At 30.6% G+C, this 6,801-nt stretch overlaps 1 long non-coding RNA gene across 1 annotated transcript; it reads right to left on the bottom strand.

The window, feature by feature from the left end:
• Window positions 1–802: 802 nt before the first annotated feature.
• Window positions 803–3,557, bottom strand: LOC112099316. Its single transcript, XR_002906118.1, has 3 exons — window positions 2,878–3,557; window positions 2,268–2,330; window positions 803–1,104 (listed from the first exon to the last, which is right to left on the bottom strand). It is a non-coding gene; the product is annotated as an uncharacterized LOC112099316 (long non-coding RNA).
• Between the last annotated feature and the right edge of the window lie 3,244 nt (window positions 3,558–6,801).

The raw sequence follows: 6,801 nt of genomic DNA on the forward strand, positions 1-6,801 counted from the left end.
ACAATTTAACATCAATTCAACATAAATAACATACAACAACACTATAAATTAAAAAATGATAATTTTACAACATAAATCAAACATAAAAATTTTTTTAAAAAAATCTAAGATAAACCAATTCATTACAATATTCTCTAATTATTATTATTATTAGTTTTCTAACATATTTTTCATTGTCAATAAAGCCTATAGAGTTAATTTTATTGATACATATTAAATAACTAATTTAATTTATGTATTTTTCAATTGAAATTTAATTAAATAAATAATTTAATTATAAGATAATGCAGATTTTATTGCCATCCCCAACATCATCTTTAGATAAACCTTCTTGGCAGCAGTTTCATAACCAAATTGTTGTTCTAAGATAGTCCAAAATTCATGAGAGGTTTTAGGTTGTTACCACAAGACTAAAGATTTCAACATTAATAGAGGATAAGAGCTAGCTCAACAACATTTGATTTGCTTCTTCCACGTAGCATATGTAGGATTTTCCTATGCAACAACATTGGAGTTTGTTGAATCACCAGTGAGGAAATGATCTGGACAAACCCGCGATCCATTAAAAAGACTTTCTAGCTCATTTGCTTGAACAGAGAAGAGAGGGTATGCGATATCTAGATTGTATAGTTTGATCTATCAAGTTTAATTGTTGTTGTAAAAGTGAATGATGAAATTGAGGACAAAATGTTTGAAACGACCCGCCCCGCACCCCCAAGGCGAGTCTATCTAAACTCGTAAAATTAAATCGATAATAATTATGATATCTAAGAATTCTATAAAAAAAAATAAAATTCGACAGAATCTCCCTTATAAATAAAACATCTCCAAACCTGCAATTTACAAAACAATACTCCCAAAAATAATTCAATATCCATCCATCCTCCGTAACCAACTTCTCAAGTCAACATACCAAATACCACCCAAGTCACTCTAATATTAAAATACAATGGTGATCCCTAATTACAAGATATAATAAATAAATACAATTCACAATATCCCAAATATCAAAGTATTAAATCTACGACATCCTAGCACCATCACGTGGCCACAATTTCAAATCTAACCATCTTTGCTGGGTCGACTGATGTACTTGCAAGTCTCCTGTGGGGGAAAAAATATAATAAAAACGGGATAAGTATAAAACTCAGTGAGCTCAGTGAGTGGATAGTAGTTTTGAAAATTAGTTCTTACTTTGAACAAATAATCATATCATTTCCAAACACGATTCCATTAAACCATAAGCGAGAAATCAGAAATAAATCATTAAACATTTAAATCAGATTACTAACTATGGAAATCATATCACAATATCATATCGAATAAACAAATCTGAAAATCATCACCAAACAAGTACCCAGGGGAATAATCTCGTCATATCCGGACCTCAACGGACAGGCAATGACGTACTATCTAGGTAACGTCATGCCCCAAAGCTACACGGATAGACAGGAAAATACCATCTCATATCTCATCATATTTGTGCATGCATAATCTAGTCCCCAAAGGACAAAAGCGCCCAAGCACACGACCCAAAGCCTCTGTGTGTACTCAGACGGGCCCCAAAGGCCTGTATCTCATCTGTATTTCAATATCTGTCTATATCTCATATCTGTATCACTGTATCTCAATATCTGTCTGTATCCCATATTTGTATCACTGTATCTCAATATCTGTCTGTATCCCATATCTGTATCACTGTATCTCAATTTCTGTCTGTATCTCATATCTGTATCACTGTATCTCAGTATCTGTCCGTATCTCATATTTGTATCACTGTATCTCAATTTATGTCTGTATCCCATATCTGTATCACTGTATCTCAATTTCTGTCTGTATCTCATTTCTGTATCACTGTAATCATCATACCGCATGCATATGCCCCCAAAAGGCAAAAACGCCCAAACACACGGCCCAAAGCCTCTGTGTGTGTTCAGACAGGCCCCAAAGGCCTCTCATCTCATATCATTTGTATCACTGTATCTGGAGGGAAGGGTACTGTCTAATGATTTCAAAAACAATCATTATACTCATATTCACATACCTTTTGATCATACTTTAAATCATACCACATTTGAATATATTTTTTTTATCTTTAAAATATTATCATGCTTTATTCAAACAAACATTTTAATATAATATCGATACGTGAATAAAATCCATTTCGAGGAAATCACATTAAATCAGAACATTTAAAATACTTATTCCGCAAACATGTTTTACTATCATCACTAACTATGAAAATAAATTTTGTATATTCCACTCACAGTGACAATGTCCAGACTCGGTGTCAACAACGTCCGCGGGTTGATTCTCGTTCGCGGATCCTCCTAATCAAGGAAACGACATAATCATTCTCCGTAAATTTGAAATACAACTAATCTTCGAAACGAATATCTATCAACAATAAACTATTCCCGCATGCACAAAATTACAGAAATACCCTTACATGCCAAAATTACCAAAATGCCCCCATCATCATTATTTTACCAAATTATCCTTAGAATCTTCAATTACTAAATTGTCTTCAATTCAGATCACGAAATAACCACAATGTCAGAAATTACGAAATTACCCTCGGAGCGTAAATTACCAAAATGCCCAATTACCGAATTACCCTCGTAATCTCAAATTACCTCACTGCCCTAACCTAAAATTACGAAATTATCCAATGATTCCACAAATTACAAATTCACCCTCAAGTTTTATGAATGTACAGAATTACCCTTGAATTCAATATTACCAAAATACCCTCCTATCAAAATTACCAAATTAACCTCAAAATCATAAATTACCAACTTTATCCTCAATTTCAGCAATTACCAAAATACCCACAAAATCTGAAATTACAAAATTGCCCTTAGACTGTGAAATTACCGAAATACCCTTGCCGGTCAACGGCCACCGGAATTCATCCGACGGCAACGGGAAGCTCAGAACTGATAGTTCAAACCTCGGTGAGTCCAATGGTGGTGGCCGTTAGTCCCCACGCTCGGTGCCGGCGGCGGATCGAGCTTCCCAAGCCGTGAGCTTTCCGAGTGGCTAATCGTCGGCAATCCGGCCGTTTCAGGTGACGAGGTTGGTCGGAAAATGATGCTGGTGACGTGAGGAGTAGAAACCAGGTAGAGGTGTGCTCAAACTCCGGCGAAATCGACGGCGGCGAAAACGGGTCTTGGCCGCGAGTTTTCGAGCTCAATCGCCGGCGTTCTGGTCTGCTTCCGGCGACTAGGACGGCTGGGTTATGACGGTCGGCTTCCAAGCTTCAGATCGGTACCAAGCACGGCCAAAACGGTGGTCGGATATGGGAGATATGGCCAGGTCAAGGTTGCGGGTCGGGTCGGGTCGGGTCCGTGGGTCAAAATCGGGTCAACTTCTCCCTCTCTCTCTCCCCCCTTTTCTCTCTCTCTCTCTCTCTCTCTCTCTCTTAATTTATAAGGGTGGTAGACATGGTCAAAACCGGGTGTGGGGTATTACAATGTTTGTAATTAAGCTGAGAGAGAAACTGGAAAATTGAAAGAGAGAATTTGATGAAGCTCATATATTATTTCATCACAGAATGAATGCAATTACAATGCCTTTATATAGTAATGTCTGAAAATTTCTACATGCATCAAATGCATATGCTAAAATAAAGCTAAAATGCTAACAATCCGATGAACAAAATAACATATTACTAACACTATTCTCGTTTCTATTAATAGCTCATAACTATCATGCTGACTTAGCAACCAAGTCATCATATTTAGGTATTTAACTAACTTAACGAACTTTCTACCATATATTCTTAACAAAATATTACTTAATCAAATATTTGTCTCATAATATTTGTGGTTATTATACTATGTCGATTACCTCCTTTTTCATTTTATACGCTGAGAGTGAAGGAAGATCTAGGTTTCCCCAATTATTTCTTCTTATATACAACAAAATTCATTGTTGTTGTTATCTTCACTACAACAAAGTTGGACATAGAAGATAGATAAAAAACGTTATCCGAAACGTAGATGATAATTGCTTGACATGTCATTTATGGTAGCATTACGATAGATTACAATTGTTTGATGGAGTCATCTTACAGTGCAGCGCTGTATCTTATACAGCCGCTGCCAAAAACTAGAACAACCGGTATTTTACCGGTTGTTCATTAAATAATTTTTAAAATTTGTTTTTAATGCTTAAAAAATATAGTAAAATGAAAAAAATGTATGAAAAATTTAAATCTGAAACATAAAAAATCAATTAAATGAGAAAAATATTTTAAATTTTTTTAACATAAATAAATGTTAAGAAATTATAAAAATAATTATATTCTAATTTTTTTGGCTAAATACCAATTTAATGGGTGGATGTTCAAGTTTATTTTGTATGTCTCTAATTTCGGTTAGTCTTTTTCATTTATTGGTTCATTTATTTCAATTTTTCAATCCACTAGTTTTGTGTTTAATGTTCCAACTAAATTAATTAAATACTAATATTTTGGGTTAAATTACAAGTAAATTTTAGTTCTCGTAGGATGAGTTCCTAATTTTAGTTAAGCTTTCTCTCTTATTGGTATAAGGGTTTCAGCTAATAATTTCACTAACTTTGTGTTGAATGTTCCCATTATCGAGGTAAGATTTCAATTATTTGAGTTAAGTACCAAATTACTTTGTAGCGTTTAATTTTTGGTTGGATTTGTATCAAATTTTGGTTAAACTTTCTCAATTTAAGGTTAATATATTTCAACTTTTCAATCCATTAGTTTTGTGTTTATTCTTCCTACTAAAATTGTTAAAAATCAATATTTTGGGTTAAATTCCAAGTAAATTTTATTTCTCGTCGGAATAATTCCTTATTTTGGTTAAACTTTCTCCATTATGGGTTCATATATTTCAACTAATAATTTCAGTGATTTTGTGTTGAATCTTCCTATTATCGAGGTAAGATTTCAATAATTTGGGTTAGATACCGATTTTACTTTGTAAAATTTTATTTTTGGTTCTATTGGTTCCTGATTTGGTTAATCTTTCTCAACTATAGCCTTATATGTTTCAACTTTTCAATCCACTAGTTTTGTGTTTAGTATTCCTACTAAAATCGTTAAAAACCAATATTTTGGGTTAAATTCCAAGTATATATTATTTCTCATTGGATAATTTTCATGATTTTGGTTAAATTTTCTCTCATATAGGTTCATTTATTTCAACTAATAATTCCACTAGTTTTATGTTGAGTGTTCCTATTATCTAGTTAAGATTCCAATAATTTAGGTTAAATATTAAATACACTTTGTAAGATTTTATTTTTGGTTGGACTAATCCCTAATTTTGGTTAATCTTTCTCAATTATAGGTTAATATATTTCAACTTTTCAATCCATGAGTTTTGTGTTTAATATTTCTATTAAATTCGTTAAGTAACAATATTTTGGGTTAAATTATAAATAAATTTCATTTCTCGTTAGACTAATCCCTACTTTTGGTTAAATTTTCTCCTTTATTGGTACATGAGTTTCAACTAATAATTTCACTAGTATTGTGTTCAATATTCCGATTATTTATGTAAGATTTTAATAAATTGGGTTAGATACCAAATTTACTTTTTAGATTTTATATATGGTTAGATAAGTTCCATATTTTGGTTAAATTTTCTCAATTATGGGTTCAATTACTTCAATTAATTAGTTCACTAATTTTGTGTTTCAAGTTCTCAATGCCTACGTTATGTTTCAACATTATTGGTTAAATTCCAAGTTGATATTATAAAATTCAAAGTTACCTTTATTACGAAAAGCAAATAATATTATTAAGGTGAATCTCATTTTACTCCTCTTATTTCAGTAAATATCAACTTACAACAATATATTAAAATTTCACTATTGTAACCCCTATTCAATTTTCTATAAACTGCAATCAACATTGTAAGTTAAAAGATTAGGAACTTATCTAATCTAATTATGTTGGAACATTTTGTTTTTCTTTTTAATCTTCTTGACTTCATGAGATTTCTTAAACTCAACTTATTTAAACTTGAGCTTTTTATCATTATAGATATGCCTATTTTATTATTTCAAATTAATTGTACTCATTTTCTTTCCAAAATAAATTCTTTGATATCTCATGACTTCAGCCAAAATTTCATTTTTAACAATTGCATATGCAATTTGTACAGCTCAAATTTTTATTTTTCAAATGTTTAAGATAAAACAAATTATTTATTTATTAATTTATTATATGATTATCACAGGAATAATGAAAATTAATTTTTATATTCAAATTTTAAGATTTGCAAATTAGAATTTACTTTGAATCCAATTCAACTAAGTCACCATTTATTTATCTTTAATTAATGCTTTAAGCATAGTAAATGCATTTCAAATTAAACAATATTTTGTATAAAAAAAATACATTAGGAAATTAATGCAATCAAGAAAAAAGAAAATATATTAAAACATTAATTTTGCTTCCTCAATTAAGTATTAAAAGGAAAATTTTCTCTTACAGATAAATTCAACCTTATAATTTAACAATAGTGTTGACTACAATTTTAAAACTATTTATTTATTGCTCCAAATTGCAATAGTTTTTTATGAGTCATAAAAATTAAATTTATTTAACATTATACTTATATAGTTGGATACATAATTTATACCTTAATTGATGTTGCCTTATTTTCAATTATTATATTTTAGTGATAGTTTATTTCATTGTATACTAATAGTGTTATAAATTTGTAATAATTGATTATACATCATATTTTTCATTGATTACTACTCGGATTATATAATATCTATTTTATAAGTGAGTATACTCAAATTAATATA

Source organism: Citrus clementina, unplaced genomic scaffold, assembly GCF_000493195.1.
Source record: "Citrus clementina cultivar Clemenules unplaced genomic scaffold, Citrus_clementina_v1.0 scaffold_4, whole genome shotgun sequence".
In the NCBI taxonomy this organism is placed as follows: Eukaryota; Viridiplantae; Streptophyta; class Magnoliopsida; order Sapindales; family Rutaceae; genus Citrus; species Citrus x clementina.